Consider the following 16,554-nt stretch of genomic DNA (forward strand, 5'->3'; position numbering starts at 1 on the left):
CGAGAGGAAGGAGGAGAGTGGCGGGGAGCGAGGGAGGGGAAGGCAAAGAGAGAGAGAGAGAGAGGAGGGAGAAACCGCCCCGAGAGAAATTAATCATCACATGACGGTCGCGATCCGCCGCCGCCCCCCGACAGCCGGAGCCTACGCCGGGGAGCCGGGGAAAAGCTGCGAGGAGCGGACACACCTGTAGGCGCAGCACATATCCGCTGTGAGCACAATGCGAGACAGGAAACTGAAAAAACAGCCCAGGGAAGGAGAGAGGCTCCCGTTCGTCCCTCCTTCCCTCCCTCCCTCCGTCCTCCTCCTCTCTCCACCCCCTGCCCCCGGTCAGGATCCGCTTGCAGCGCTGTCTCATGCAGGGAGATCCAGGCGGAGGGCCGGGGGGAGGCAGGCGCCGCACTTTCTCTCCCTTTTCCTTTTCCCGTCTCCGCTTTGTTTTGCCCACCGGCCAGGCAGAGCCGGCGCGGCGGAGCGAGGCCACCCGGGGGGCCGAGCGCTCCCGGGGAGCCCCGAGCTGGGGGCGCGCCGAGCCCCGCCGGGGAGCCGGGGCCGGGCCGGGGGCGGCTGCTCCAGCGCCGGGGGCGGCGAGCCCCAGCCGCCCGCGGGCGCTCCGCGGCGGGGAGCGCAGCCCCGGGGGTGGACAGCGGGGAGCGGCGGCGGCGGCCGCGGGGCTGCCGGGGCGGCGCAGCCCGGCGTCTCCGGGCAGCCTCTGCCCGCGGCTGGGGCCGGCGCTGGCCTCCGCGGCGCTCTCCAGGGGGCAGGGGGCACCTCTGGGGATGGGTGTCCTTGTCGTTCCGTAGCTAAAGGCCTTGGGGTACGTGGCGTATTCGGGCGGTGTTTTGGGGACGCTCCTGAATATGTAGGCAACAGCGTAATTTCCACCCCTCATCACCTGAGCAGAGACTCCTGGGCTCCCAGAGCTCACATCTTCTGCTGCACACCCAGACCTGTCATTATGGGGCCCAAAATATGTCACCGGCAACATTTTTAGTGAACTTAAAGTACGCCAGGGTTTATCTCTCTCATGTAAACTCTCTGTAGTCGCAATTTCTGAAGGTCTTTTCTGCCTCTCAGGCACTCTGCTAAAAAGCCTGTGTGCAAATTTCTCCTGTCTTCCTCAGAAACACACCAACAGGAGTTAATGCAGAGCCCGCTCCCTGCCTGTGCGTAAACACAGCATTGCCTTGCTTTAGCATCATGATCTTCTCCACCTTCAGATGTCAAATTTGTCTCAACTGTAAGTAATGTAGGGATAATTATTAAAAAGAGGGATGTCTTAGAAGAATGGCTCAGGTAAGCTTTGGGCAAGTTGTTTAGACTTTGTAGGTGGCTTTCCATCAGTCAAATGTGGACCAGCAATGTTGCAAGGAGTAATTAATTAGCTGCTATTGGCACTTTGAGTGCAGCTTCATTAAATGCTGCGTGCATTGGGCTTCCCAGTGAAACAACAGGAGAGAGCTGGTCAGAAAGCCACGCTTCTCAGACGGCACCCTGGAAGTTGCTGGAAAATTGTCATTGCATCTCAGAATGGCAACAAATACCAAATAAAAATCAGCTCCAAAGTCTGGGCAAGAGTAAAAAGTGAGAGACTGTTGGAGGAGATGTTAAAAGTGGCCTTCAGACCTTGGCCGTGGAATGCACCACCACAGTCTTAACGGTGGGTTGGGACCATTCGAACGTAATGCGGTGTTTTGTAAGGTTTTCCCATTGGGGTTGCGCCCGGGAGGCAGACTCTGCGCTGGCTGGGTCTCACCAGTCTGCCCCGTATTTTTCACTCACCTCCACCAGAAGGCCCTCGTCCTTGTTTGTTTGCTTCCTTCCTGAGCAGGAAGTTCACCTGACTGGGCTGAGTCACTGTAAGGTGAGAAAGAACTGTTCTGGTGTAATTGTGGAGTGTTTCAGAAGATCTGGATCCCCCCTCTGTACGTCTTCACTTGCTGTAAGGGAGAAGGCGGAACTGAAGAGGAGGGAGATGGGACTTCCCTAGGAAAATTGGGTTAGTCGCCTCCTGCAAGCCCTGGGAGGGATCCAGGACGGAGAAACTCGCAGGCTGCTAATGGGCTTGGTAAGACCTCACTTTCCAGGCTGCTTTTTCAACATCTGGGCTTCTGGCCAGGTTGTGCCCAAACTTTTGGCAGAATGCCCCGGAATTACCGGGCAGGCAGCTCCTTGTGCCCTGGCCTGTGAATCCCTGCCTCCCGGCGTGCTCTGCCCCAGGGGCTTTTGCTGGGGGCTCTGTCACTTGCCCCCCCGCTCTGCCTGCTCCGAACCTACTGATCTGCCCACCCTGCTGGGAGAGGGAGCCCCAGCAGCGGGCCCACACCTGCTGCATCCGATGCCCACTGGCCAGGGCTATACTTGCTGTACTGCTGTCTCATGGTGGCTGTCCCCAGGCTAAATCTAAGCCGTAGCCCCCTCCTGGCACGCCACACGGTTCCCTCTGGCTGGAACGGTTTCCTCTGGCTCCTGTTGCTCTGCCCTCATAACAGCCTTCTTTTTTTTAGAAACCTGCCTGTGGACACGCAGAGAGCCAGAGCAATGGTGACAGTTTATTTAATTCAAAAGAGGAGCTGGTGAAGTGAAACCATGCTGAATCCTCATCCAGTCCTTAACAATTACCTGCTGTGCATTTGACCTTGCCGAGTGTGACAGGGATTATGAAGCTGAACTAGAGCTTGAGGTGGCCACACAGCATCCCATCCCAGGACAGCTGTCTTCTCTGCTAAGCCTCCATAAGTTGCTGTTCTGCCAGGCACATGTGGATGTGCTAAAGCAGCAGTGTGGCATATTGGCCCATGCTTCTGCCAGCTGGGGCACAAACGTGTGCCGCAGCACTTTTGTTACTGAATTCAGTGCTGAATTCAGCACTCGGCCCGCTTGTGAAGGTGCAACGTGTTCACAGGATGATCTTCTGCTTCCCATCAGCCCTTCCTTGTCTTGGAGCCAGCACATCATCCTTCTCCCCCACGGAGAAGTATGTGATACGGGGAGATATCTCCACAGTGAACCCAGATAAACGGCTGCACATCAAAACCTGCTATTTGCAGCTGAAGGATTATACCCCTCCCTTATCACCACCCACCAAAAAAGAAAAAAAAAAGAGGTCAAATCAAATCCTAAATGCAGAAATGCTTAGAAAAGAGCAACAAGTAAAGGATTGAGTGATTAACAGCTTCCCAGACTCTTGGGGATCTTCACTGCCGGCGTGCATTTACACATGCACAGACAGCGTGCAGCTCAGGGGGGAAAGCCGTGCTCTCTCCAGTGTAAGGACACAGATAATGGGACTGCATGTGAATAGGACTCTAGTCCAGATTTCAGTTTCCTATTTGTTTCCTCCTTCTGCACTCCCTCTTTCTCTCTTCACCTTGTTATCACCTGTTCATTGTTACGCACGTCCTTCTGTTTTTTTCTCTGCCTGTTACTATATTTTACACTGGATGCAACATCTGTGCCTCGCTCCTGCTTCCCTTCCCAGCACCGTCAATTCTCAATTTTATCTAAGGTGCAGCAATACACAGTATCCTTCCTACCGCCGAGACCTTTGAGGCCTGTAAAAAATAGCCGAATTTCCAGCTGTCATTATTAAAAACACCTTGTTCCACAAGCAACAGAACTAATGAAGCCGGGTTTCCTGTGGCTTCATCTCTGACTCACTCATTGCTATAACCTCGTCTCCCGTTTCTCTTTCATGTCCGATGTGACATCTTCTCGCTGGCGAGAGGCAGCAGCGGCTCTTGCTGGTCCGGAGCAGCACACGTGCTGCCTGCACAGCGTGGCTGCCTGCACTGCCGGAGTGACTGGCTGCTGCCAAGCACAGCCCTTAACAGCTGAGTTCCTCCTGCATCTCTCTCTGTTGGAAAACTAATTTGAGTCTGTAGTCACCGATGCTCACAACCCCCTGGGAACTTAATTATCTTTGAGGCTTCTACCTCTTTTATTCATTTGTTTGCAACTAGCCAATGTGTTCTGACATTTTTATGGGGGGGCTGATGGGCAGATAAACAGCCAGATGATTGATTATCAGCCTTTAGGAAGGAAGGTTGTTGCCCTGTGGTCATGGAGATAACCCGAGAGCAACCCAAACAGCTAAAAAAGAACCTCAAATCCTTTAAAATGATTAAAATTGCACTTTCTGCATGCAGAAAATTTTGATTGCATGCCCACATGCCTGAGCAACCTCATTACACCCTGCTTGAGGATCTCCCGCATCTCAGCTCTCTTCTGAAGGGTTGGGAGGGGGAAGAAGGGGGAAAGGATTCCTCTTCATGTAAGCAGCAATGCATCTGCTGTACCAGGCAGCAGCTGTAGTCGAGATTCGGTCTGCCCTAGCACTGCTGCTACCGTCATCCTTTGTAAGAAATTCATATCAATAAAGGGAATGCAAAGAGCACAAGAAGTAGGACACTACCTGAAAGGTTTTCATCTTTTGGTTAAGATATAGACAAGGGCTCTACAAGACTGTTGTTCTCTGACTGAGTGGAGGACAGTGTGATGTCTTCGGTTCTGATAGGGCACCGCATCCTCTTTTGCTAGTGACTGAAATGACCCAAATATACATACTTATATTTTCACAGTCCATAAATCACCCTGGGATCTACTTTTTCTGGATGAAAAGTGCGAGATAGATCTAAGGTGTTATTATTAGATTTGTGAAATGTCACTGCGCACATCCTGACTTTCATGCCCTTTGCACCAAACTCACATGGCAGATCAATTTGTGTATATTGGGGTTTTTTGTGATTGATGGATTTCTCAGTGCCCATTTTCCAACAATCCAGAAAAAAATGTTTAAGGGTAAAATAACCTTAGGGCAATTGTAGAATTTCCTTCATTTTTTTTCCTTCGATGCCAGAAAATATTTGAACCACATGGAGCAGGTGGTTTTTGGTATTTTCTAACCAACCATCACTTGGTACATTTGTTTACCCCAGTGCAAAATGTTACCCAGTCAGAATTTTGCTTTTGTTTAGTTTAGCAGACATTTTGCATATACTTTGCTACAGATATAAATTGCTGCACAAAGGTATGAGAGAGAAAACCAGCAGGCCCTGGATACAATTTCCGTGTGGAATCCGCAGAAAACCTTATATGGATGTGTGCAATGTCTATATGCATATGTATAACTATTACAAGTAGCAGCCCTCGCAGTCAGGACTCGACATTCTGACATTGCCCTGGTTGTACCCGACTGTGTGTGAGCCAGGTTAAGAGATCCTTGGGTAATGAAGAGGTTCATACGGGCAATGCTTGTGTTTTTTAATGCTACCTTGAATTTTCTGAGGGATTTAATTAAAAAAAAAAAAATCAAAAGATGATAAGAAATTTCAGCAGAAAGTTTAGTGTTGTTTCAAAATGTAGCTAAACTGAAAATGAATATAAAATGTTGACTAGTATTTGGCCCTGCCCTTTTTTTTCTCCTCCTTTTTTATTTAAATACACCCTTCACAAACACACACACACACACACCCCCCTTCTGTGTGTGTGTATATAGATATATATATATAAACCAGACAAACCAGCATTTCCAACTTTAATTAAGGCAGCTGCCTAGCTAAGTTCCAAAGCCACTGCTCTGCTATCACGAAGTAACCATGCATTTTAACCACAGCCAATATACTTCGACTCGATGTTATTGCTGATTCTGCAACTAGCTGGAGAACTGGCTATTGGAGTTAGTTAACTGGCATGCGTGCTGTGATAAATATATCTATATTGTAGAAAAAATAATAGAATCTCATTATCTACTAATATTTGAACTAGTTTTATTACGGAGAGCTAGACTGTGGGAAGACAATTAAAAGTAAGAGTGCATGATTACAGTGTTCTGTTCAGGAGTGGAAAATCAGATTTAACTATTTTATGCTGGAAATAATGCATCTTTTTACATCAGTAACCTCGGATAGAGTATAATTAATATTTTCCGAACATATATTGCAGAAATTTTGTGTTTATACTGTTCAAGTGTATCTGGAGTACACTAGTTAAATGTACAGCTAAAATAGTAGGAGTTTAATATGGTATAACAGAGTTAAAGAAGCGTTTATCATTTTAAAAGACTTAGATCAATCAGAAGTCATCAATGACACATCAGTTAAGACAGAAAAATAAAGTATTGACTACTAACACAGAGGCTGTATTTTACCTTTTTATTCGTAGGAAGATTTCCAAGATAATGTGGGTATTTTAAATGACTAGCTGAGCTTCCATCATGTGATGGCAACTAATCAATAAATCATGTGTCATTGTTGTGGCTTGGCATGTCAAATAGCTGCATTTCAGTGTCCGTATTTACAGGTTTCGAGCAATTTTTTTGTTGTACATTTCTAGCTCATTAGCCCTGATTTTAAAAGTGGTTATTTTCGTGTCAATGAAATTGGTAGAAAAATCACGTCTTATCTGTTTCTGCCACAGGGAGGAGGTGGTATAGGGTAATCAACGGGAAACTTCAGTTACTTAACACTGCTTGCCACCCCACGTGGGTTTACTAAAGCAGCTTTTCCTCACAAGCAATGTGAAAAATAAATACACAGCATCCTGCTACACACATTGGACATTTTGATGCTCATGGGAGATGGTAAAAGGATGAGTGTTTTTGAAGGCAGCTTTTGGCATACATAAATCATGAGGTTTGTACTGAGGCCTGGGACATCCAACTCAAATGTTTTTGGTTAGATAACAGCACGAAGATGGACTAATAGAGTTTTGATTACCGTGCCTGTCTCTGTTACTTTTGCCTACTAAAACTCCAGGGCAATCTCAATCTGCCGTATGAATAGTGCCTTGCGTGAGTAAGTGAACTGGCTGGTCAGTACGCATCCAAATCTCTGGTTTAAGAACAGTGGCATACAGCTGAAAAAGCATTAACCTTTGTTATGATTTCCCATTGCCATTAATCACATTTTGAGCACCTTTGCCACTGTGTCAGAGTACCTAAAGAAATGTTCTTGATGAAGGCAGTTGGTTCACTTGGACTCAGGCCAGAATAAAGCGGTGTTCGTTCTCAGAGAGAGATGCTACAAAGAACTGGCCAAAATGCAGTCGCTGTCTTTCATCTGCAGTAAACAGCCCTCGTTCATCAGGGTATTGCAAAATCTCAATGTGGTCTTCGCATCAGTCTCAAAAATGCCTTTTTTTTCATGTTTTAGTTTATTAGAAGATTAAGTTATTTTCTTCTGGACAATGACTCGGGACGTAATAACCCCCATGTTTATCACAGGCATGTCAGATAGCTGGAACTCAGGCAATCTGAAGTGAATTGTGAGAGTTTGTGTAGGTTTCCACAAGTACAAAACTCAGATGCTCGTTTTTCCAATGGCTCTGGTTTATGTATATATGCATCAAGTCTGTGCTCATATTCCTTCCCTGGATGCAGTGTAAGAAAGCCTGGGTCTTCACTTCCGAAGCGATTAATAGTTGAGGCTGCGGCTATATTTCACTCTAATAATTCTTGCAGAAACTGCGCTCCTCTGGGACAAGGCAGAATGCAAAGTCTGGTATAAAATTTGTGAGAGCTGAACAAAATTCAGTCACATCAAGTCAACTACGGAACTGTCTTGCACGGTAGCTCAGGCAAATCAGGAATCTGATAATCTTTTAGATAGTTCTGAATGTTTCTTCCCTTCAAGAAAACTTTTACAGCATAAATACATTTCAGTTCAGATTTCTCTTGAAAGGAGAAAAGGTTGCGATACCCAGCCACAGCCAGGGTGGTGCCTCCTCCCAAGGCTCGTCGCACAAAGAGGCACTGTTGGGTGCAGACGTACCGCACCAATGTCCTGCGCCGCGTGGTCTTTCTGGTGGGACCACATCTATTGTGCAGTCTTGTGCATGGGAGTTCACAGACCCAGAGGGCTGGAAAGGACCTCTGAGGTATCTAGTACATACCCCTGACTTGGAGCAGTATCATCTACACCTATAGGTAAATTTTTATGTGTTTGCCCCTGTCTATTAAAAATCTCCAGTGACGGAGGTCTGAGCATTTTGCAGGCCATCTATCTACTGCTTAACTGTTATTGTAATCCTAATATCCCATCTGAATCTTCCTTGCTGCAGGTGAAATACTTTGCTCCTTATGCTAACAAGGATGCTGAAAACAGGTAGGTTGTTCCTGCCTCTTCACAAAACCCCTTTATGTATTTGAAGACTGTGATTATACCTTCTCTCAGCCTTCATTTCTTTACACTCCTCCTCCCTTATTCATTCAAACTTCTCATGCAGGCTGAGTTTTCTAGGTCTCTGATTATTTTCTGGACTTGTGTAAGTGAGCATCTTCATCCTTGAAATGCAGTTTTTAACACTGGCCGTGATCTTTCAGACGAGCCCTTATCAGCAGTGAATACAGTGGAAAGATCACCTCAGGTGCTCTGCAAGTTGTCCAGCTGTTTTATGAAACTTGGAAGTCTGAGCTAAAAGGGCTATGGGGAAATGGTGCACTGAAATGGAGGAGAATTGAGCCATGCTGGTAAGGGAAGAGCAGAGCCTTGCAGTAGGTGGTTTTGCTTCTTTAAGTATGGCAATGCTTCTAGTGAAGGTAAAGCCTACTATGATTAAATGACCAATGCCAATGTTATAGTACCCTGAAGATGTTATTTAGTCTTGCTGGAATTGTTTTGTTTTGCATGTAGCCTCCTTTTTTTCTGACTGAGGAGGAAAAGCATATAAAAGTAATAAAATATAACTTAAATTAACTAGCAAAATAAGTGTCCGGGAGGATAAACTTCACTGTCATTAGAGAAAATAACCAAACATACACATAGAGGTCTAACCAGAAAAAGCTATACTCCTTTTACATGATGGAATTAAGCCAAGCCCTGCTTAGCTGCCCAGTGCCCAACTTAAAATACCCTGTCAGTGCAACTCTAAGCCAGTGATGCAATTCCTGGGGCAGCCATCTCACATCCAGCAGCTTGAAGCCTGGGCAGAGGGGTTGAGTCTGAAGTCATGTTCATTTAGAGACATGCTAAAGCAGCAACTGCAGCTTGTAGCCGGCAACTCCCATCTCCAAAATCTTCACTCTAACTACACTGCCGCTACCTTTGGCACCTCTCCCAAGCAGTACTCTCAGCATGGTGCTACATGGAACTGAACACATGAACACTGAGCGAATGGTGATTAATGAACACCTCGTCCCTCTGTTACACTGTCCTTCCTGTCCCAGCATGTCCTTGATAATTAATTTCTTCAGGAGAGGTTTCATATTATGGCTAAGCTGGTCTAAGGTTCTCTTTCCATGATTGATGGTCCCCATCCCCTTCCCTGCTTCTGGCCATGCAATCCCCCAGCATCTCTTGGTCCAGCTTTAGTACATATCTGATCCCATAATGAGCCTCTTTTGAGAGCCAATCATCAGAAAACAACAAGAAAAAGTGATACAGTTTTTTCTGCTTCCAGAATGGCTGACAACAGTGCTCCCACAGCTGGTTCACCACAAGGTCAGGACAGTGCCAGCAGCGGCACATGGATTGGAATGGGGTGAAGGAGTGGGGCACGGAGGCAGCAGACCACTGGGTCATCCTCAACATCCCTTCTTGCTGTTAGAGGGGAAAAGAAGTCACGGGGAACAATCACCAGGTGCTTCATTTGTGTTTTCTCTTCTGAAATCTGTGTTTTTAACAGGACCTGAGTTTCAGCTCCTACATTCCTCTGAAGTTGCAGCTGTCTGTGCTTGAAGTAGGTGGGAGGCTTAAGAATGAGAATGTTACAAAAAGGCAATGCAGTTTTAATCCTTCTTTGATCATCTATTTTTCTATTTTTCTGTAAGATTCTGCCCCGCAGGACAGTCCCAGAGCAGAAGTCAATAATGCAGTAGGAACATCCACATATTAAGCTTTCTGCATGCCAGCTATCACGGGGCATAAGAGCGCTGTGCGTGCGAACTCCTGCTGCCATCTACCTCTCCTGCCTCCATCACTTACAGAAGGACGGAGACAGCAGGCAGGTCAGCAGAAGCCAGAAATCATGCAACATGAGAAATGGCTGGAGAATTGCGACTGACAAGCGGGGGACTTGTAAGAGGCAAATTTTAAAGCCTCATTTCAGTTTTCCTTGTTAGGATGCTGTTAGGCTTCCTACAACAATGACAAGCCTGATACTATCTCAGCAATATTGTATGGCTGAGAGCTGAAAGAGGCTCTATCAGACATTAGAATCTCTTCCCTAATGTTTTACTTCTGATACTCAGGAAATTTTGTTCTGCACTTTGACCAGAAGAGAAATCATCATTTGAATAAAATAAAGAAAAACAACCAAACATTTGGCAAATACTTTATTTTAATTGTAAATGTGGTAACTATTTGGAAATGTTGATATTTTCTGGCAAGTGCAGTGCACACATATATGTTATTAGTCACCCAACACATTAGATTTGTGATAAATATACTTCTTAAAATAGATTCGCTCAGTGTTTAGAACTTTTGTCTTCTTTATTCAATAAATCTCCAAAACTGTAGCAGATTGAGAGGGGGAAAAATATTTTTGACCTCAAAATGGAATAGTTTGATGGAATTTCAGCAGACAGACGACTTCTGTGTGTTAATGGTATCATATTCAAAATGGTTGCTACCGTGGATCACAGCACTGTATTACAGGCTTATGATAAGTATTGCTATAGAGCACATTTAAATCTAGTTTGGTAAGGACGGGTAGAAAGAAAAATAACTTAATGTACTGCATCTGCTCCTGAATCCTTTAGCAGTTTTTGTGGTTTGACATACATTCTTATTTTTACCATGTTTTCCTAAGCAAATAAGGCTTATGCAGGGATATTTTGGATTTTCATCTGTTCCTCCATAGTAAATTTGGAACCATGACCTAATTTCAGGTTTCATATATATTAAAGTCCTGGAAATTTTGTAAAAATAAGTATAGAGGTAGAAGAAGCCAAATCGGTGTCCTCGTGAAGGAAAAATGTATCTCAGTGGGGTTGTTAAGCATCAAGGGACTGAAACAGGAGAGAGATTTAGGTATGTTTCAGGTGTGGGAAAGGGTTCAAATGGTTGCTGTCATAGTTTTGGACACTGAAAAAGAGCCATAGGATCAACTACAGAGCTGACTGATTTTGATAATTTTATTATCCTTCTTTCTGTGTGATATATCCCTATAAGCAGGAAAGTGACTGTTATGTGCATTACACAGAACGAAGGAGACATTTTGCTTCATTTTTAGTTGCTTTGGGTATTATTCACAACAGCAACAGCTTACAATCAAAATCTTGTTTCTCTCTGAATTTTGAGATCTGTGACTCACTAAGAACGTACGCAGGTTTGGTCGCCTGTGGTGGCTGGTAGAGGAGTGGACTCTGTGCATATTGATAGCCCAAATGGGATTATTTTTATAGGTTTAAGATGAAGCACATGTGTAAGTGTTGGCAGGGTCAGTTCCCACGAGCTCGGTGTTCCTATCGGCTAATGGAGCAGCTCTCTTAACTCAGGTGAGGTTGACACGGGTGCCTTACAGAAAGTTTGATTCTCACTGACAGCTCGTGTTAGCAGCTGAGTTTTCACATTGTTTCTTTGTTTTTGCATGGTGCTTTGCCAGGTTGTGAATACCTTTAAACTGGTGCATGCCTGTAATTACATGTGAAAGCAATATTCATTGTCTTTCCAAAACGTGTGCTGCAGAAGTCTGGGAGAGAAAACTAAATGAGAGCTCTTTCTATGTGTGAAAAACATATCAATCTGCGCTAACAGCTGATTTCAGCAGCCTCTTCTGTCACACTCCTGTGGCCAGGAAAAGGAAGGTTCTTTCTTTCCTCCAAGAAAATTGCCCTCCTAATGTTACTCTGAGGCAGGGTGAGGAGAGTGAAGAGGAAATTAGTGTTTCTTCTCTTTTCGTCATTTTGTTCCACTCAAAGGCTGTTAGCAGCCAATGAAAGCAGTTGTGCTCCTGTTGGCTGCCTTCTTTGTGTATTAGGCAGAGGGAAATGACAGCCTGCTGTAAAGGAAGGGCCCTTTTCACCAGAAATCATTGAAATTCCCTTATCCTGGCCCTGAACAAGCAAGCAAGGAAACAACAGCGGGAGACAGCACGATGTGTTGGCAATGGAGGGGAACAGCCATGGAACAATTGATGTGAAAGCCTTCAGCTGAAATCAGCATGTGGCCCATGCAGCCAGCCAGCCTGGCCGCCTGTAGCTGCAATGAGGTATTTACACCTTGGACAAAGTAAGAGGAGTGCTAAAAAACCATGAGAGAATCGTTAGACTGTGTTTATTAACAACACAGTGCTTTATCTTCAAAGTGTTGCGCACAATTAACCAATATATTCAGCAAGAGCAGTAAATGGATAGCATTCATTATCACCCAGTCACTATCTTACAAAACAAATTTAAAGTGATGAGAAGATGCACTTGAAGCCTTGGGAAGGAAGATTTTTAACCTACTGTTTGAACTGGTGCAACAACATTTTGAACTACTTCGTGCCACCTTGTCCTTTCAGTCTCTGTTTCACCAGGCAAGAATTGCCCACAGGGCTGAGAGGGCATTTCAGTGTCCTCTTTTATCACTTTGGTATCTGCCCATTAGAGGCTAGAATGAAATCAGTTCACTTCATAGACAGACGTGATTACTCTTGGAGGATAGTCGTCACTTTCAATCATTAGCAGAAGTGGTCCTAAACCAATATTTTATGTGAACATCTTCACCGGGTGTGCACCTGGCCTCTGGATACAGGGGAAGCTGGACTGGAACTGTGCTTGGTTTGAAACTAAAACATGATGCCTTCTCCAGGTTCGGAGAGGGTGGCTGTTCAATGGCATTTGGATCAGTCCCTAACTCCCAGGTTCAATTTAAGCCACTGGCAGCAGCAAAAGAAACCTATAGCTGGTCCTCCAAGGCAGCCAGATTCCAGTTAATTTCTGATTAGCTACAGAAATGATACATAAAGTCAGACATTCCTACATGCTCTCACACAATAATACATAGATTAGAAGACAAAATCAATCCCAGAAAGAGAATTCAGATTGTGGAGAGCTCTTCTAACATAAAACAATATAGTGGTGCTGTTAGTTGTCTGAGTATTGTCATTTAGTGAATAACAAAACTTTTCAAAAAGTGATCTTGTCAGTTATAGGACAAAGTCACTTCAATGTGGATGCACAAGTACCAGTTCCAAGAAATACTGGCAATCTTTTCATCAAGGCTTCCCCCCCCCCCCCCGCCCCCCCTCCCACCATCACTCTTTTTTTTCCCAAAGAAAGCATTGCACAATGGCAGCAAGAGGAAAAATCTGCGAAACTCCAGGTCAACAAGAAGGTCTCATTTCTATTAGATTTGTTGGGAACCTTTAGATTTTTTGTTGAAGAGTGGGCTTCTAGTGCTGCTTGCTTCTGTAGAGTCTTTGTAATTTTAGACCATTTGAAATGACTCTGAGCAATCCTTTGGATGTTTTTCAGCGCTTTCTAAAGAAAATCTACTCATTATAAACATCACTAGCTCCAGTAAAAATGGAGCTTGCACACAAGTACCAAAGTACTTCCTTCTGCTTCTGTTATGTTTAGTTTAATGTGTGAGAGATTATTTGTTCAGCTAGGATTTTATTTGTGATAACAGCCTGATAAATAGAAAAAGGCAGTGATTAATTTATATTTTTATTAGACTATCAAAGCTTCAAGTACTACAATATTACAATATAAACATTGTGAATTGAAATGCTAAGAACTGAGAACTGATGAAATGAAAAAAAAAAAAATAAAAAGGTCTTTGATGGTGCACACTTTAGTCCAGTTTGTACCGAACAGTAATCTGGCCATACAGAGAGCTCAACAGCCTAAAATGCAGGTCCAAGCTGTGCCACAGATTCCTGTGCCGCCTTACATCACCACTAGCAACTGCATTTTTAAAACAGTTGCTGATATGCAATGTTTCCGTCTTTGTATGCCCTAATGAGAACGTAGCAGTCAATCCAGCACTGCTCCAGAGGTCTTGGTGCTTCAACTGTTTGGCTGCAATGGGCCAAGCAAGGCAACCAGCCTGTTGGAAATGACATTAAGTGTCCCTTTGTTGCACACATTCGTGATGATGGGAACTTTATGCGTACAATGTGGCTGAGTTAACAGGACTGTGGTAACTGCAACATTTTACATTTCCTTCCAACTGTAGCTAACTATCCCAAAATTTATTTTGTTGCTAATGCCAACACATTACTTTAGAATTTTAAAACATGCATGGGCCAAAACACTTTGCTTCTTCAGGATTTTTTGTTTTATAGCTGTGATTTCACAAAAAATCCACTGTTGGTTTAGAAATTAATGGTAACCTACAGTATTTCATGTACCCAGAGTATCATCCCTTTGCAGGACAGGAGAAAAAACTCAAATAGTTGGATTTGCAGCTATTGATTGTAAATGGCATGACAGCAGGACCACGACATTTCTGTTCTTAAATTGTACTGCAGCCCATACAGGGATTAAGGGCCTAATTGCTGTGCCTAAACAGACTAAACTCTTGAACTATCAGCATTCAGCCTTACTTCATAGTTCAGACACAACTAAAGATCTTAGCAATTCAGAAGAGATGTATGCACTTTCCCCCTTCTCTATTCTTGCACAGTGTCATACGGCTGGAGTGGGCAGCTCTGATGGCACTAGGGTGGGAGATGTACTGCAACCTGCTCGGAGCCACTGTGGTAGGAAAGGGAAGGTGGTGCAGGTTGCCAGACTAGGGTTGGGAGGAGAATGGCTGTTAATATGAGACAGCCCGTTAGGCAAAGTGCTTAAGACCCAACACAGAAAAAAAAGTGTAAAGGACACATAGTGTGAACTTCTTAGCAGGATTGTTGCCAGACTGCTTTGTCTTTTGCTTGTGGAATCATCTTAGATGTGCCACTGAAGTGTAAAGGTGTTGAACCGAAATGCCACTTCTTCTCCATGGATGCCTGCTCTCCTGTAGTGTGACAGCAGTTGCTCCTGGATGCTCCTTCTTTCCTGGTGGTGGCAAACTGCCTTTGTGCAAAGGGGAAGCTAAGATGCTCTGCAAGTAACACTCTCAGTACTATGGAAAATTATAGAAAATATAATTAGCCTTTGTCCTGCTAGGATTCAGTCAAGGCTGTCACAGCAAGGAAGGATGGAAATGTTCTTGGCCCACTTGTCTTCAGTCATTGCCTTGCTCTGTTCTACATGTGTGCTCACCTGCATGGGCTGCTGGACTTCCACCATTGTGCATTGCCGTAGTGGCTTCTTCCCTGGAAACCTGGAAGATCCAATACCTCCACCTGACTCCAAACTGGACTGTGATGGGCAGAAGCAGTATGCAGATAGCAAGCTCATAGCTGACAGCAGAGCAAAAGCCTATGGCTGTGACTAATGGTCCTGGGTTGTCCCATCAGGTGCTGGACTTTATAGCAAAATCAAAATCTGGAGGTGTGATATGGTGCATGATATTTAAGATGAATGTTCCGGTTCTAGTAAATATCCAAAGAGACAGAGGAGACAGATCCTGAATTTGCATTTAAATGAAACAATAATCAGAAGGGGAAAATGACCTTTTGCTGAAGTAAGAAGGAAGGGTCAGAAAAACTGGACAAAATGCCTATGGGCAGCAGTGGGAAAGCCAAAGACTGTAGCATGCACAGATAATACCTGGCTTATAATATCTACTGGTACAAAGCCACTGTTCTTTCCAAGTTGTTTTGAGCCTGCTGAATAACTTTACTCTGATCCAGATATTTGCATTCTATGACTTCAGTGGTTTGACCTAGCACTTAGGATCCCTGAAACTGGGTTTGTGAGTGAACAAGGGTCCCAAACAGGCAGTTAAACAGCACATGATTGCGGCTCCAGTAGTTTTGTAGTGTGACTTGCAATTGCTTTTTCACTTACTATTCCTTCAGGCAAACAGATTTTTTAACTAACTCCTGTGCATTTCACAGGAAGATTTGCAGATCTGGCCTTAATATTTTGCTTCATTTGATTGTTGTTAAGAAATACCAGGGACTTGAACTTGAATTCTCTGTCTGGAGACATTTTGTTTGCTTAGCAGATGATCAGCCCATGCAGTGAAATTTTGAACAAAACTTTCTGCAACTCCAAACTGTATTTCCTATGTTCCGTTAAAGTTAGTTTTGTAGTGTTCAGAGGTCTGTGCATTATGCAGTAAATGAGTTATCCACGGTGTTCTTCATTAGTGTGGAAGGAGTGAGATGAATTTCTTGGAGAAAGACTCTTTTAGGGTTGAATTTTAGGCTTGGCTTTTAGAAAGCCACATCAGTCGTGATCTAATTGCACTATTTCAGCAGAGCTGATGTTTAAAGTATGTGATAATTCTACCACTTCAGACAACCACTATTTCAAGGACTATCTCCTAGAAACTAAATTAAGGATCATCTAGATTGAAATAAGAAGTTTTGAAGCTGAAGCATTGTTGAATTAAAAAAAAAAATAAAGATTAAGCTACAGGGAAAATAATTGTGATTTGTTTATGCAGGAATTTGAGATATACTAGCATTGAAAATATGCAGGTGGCCAGTCAGCCAGAAACTTTTCACTTACCAGAATTTCAAACCTTCTTTGTTCTACTGACATAAATTTATTGGTAAGAAGACAGCCGCCTTTGG

The 16,554-nt window shown here is 44.2% G+C and overlaps 1 protein-coding gene across 4 annotated transcripts in view; it reads right to left on the minus strand.

The window, feature by feature from the left end:
- PLXNB2 (plexin B2) overlaps nt 1-206 on the minus strand; it is a 273,164-nt gene extending 272,958 nt beyond the window's left edge. For 3 of the 4 annotated variants that reach the window (XM_076329495.1, XM_076329595.1, XM_076329537.1), the window contains exon 1: nt 185-206. The gene's annotated coding sequence lies outside the window, so the exon portion shown is untranslated. The remainder of the gene's footprint in view (nt 1-184) is intronic. The other variant, XM_076329575.1, reaches the window with a different exon arrangement.
- Between the last annotated feature and the right edge of the window lie 16,348 nt (nt 207-16,554).

This window comes from Aptenodytes patagonicus, chromosome 1, assembly GCF_965638725.1.
Source record: "Aptenodytes patagonicus chromosome 1, bAptPat1.pri.cur, whole genome shotgun sequence".
NCBI classification, from domain to species: Eukaryota; Metazoa; Chordata; class Aves; order Sphenisciformes; family Spheniscidae; genus Aptenodytes; species Aptenodytes patagonicus.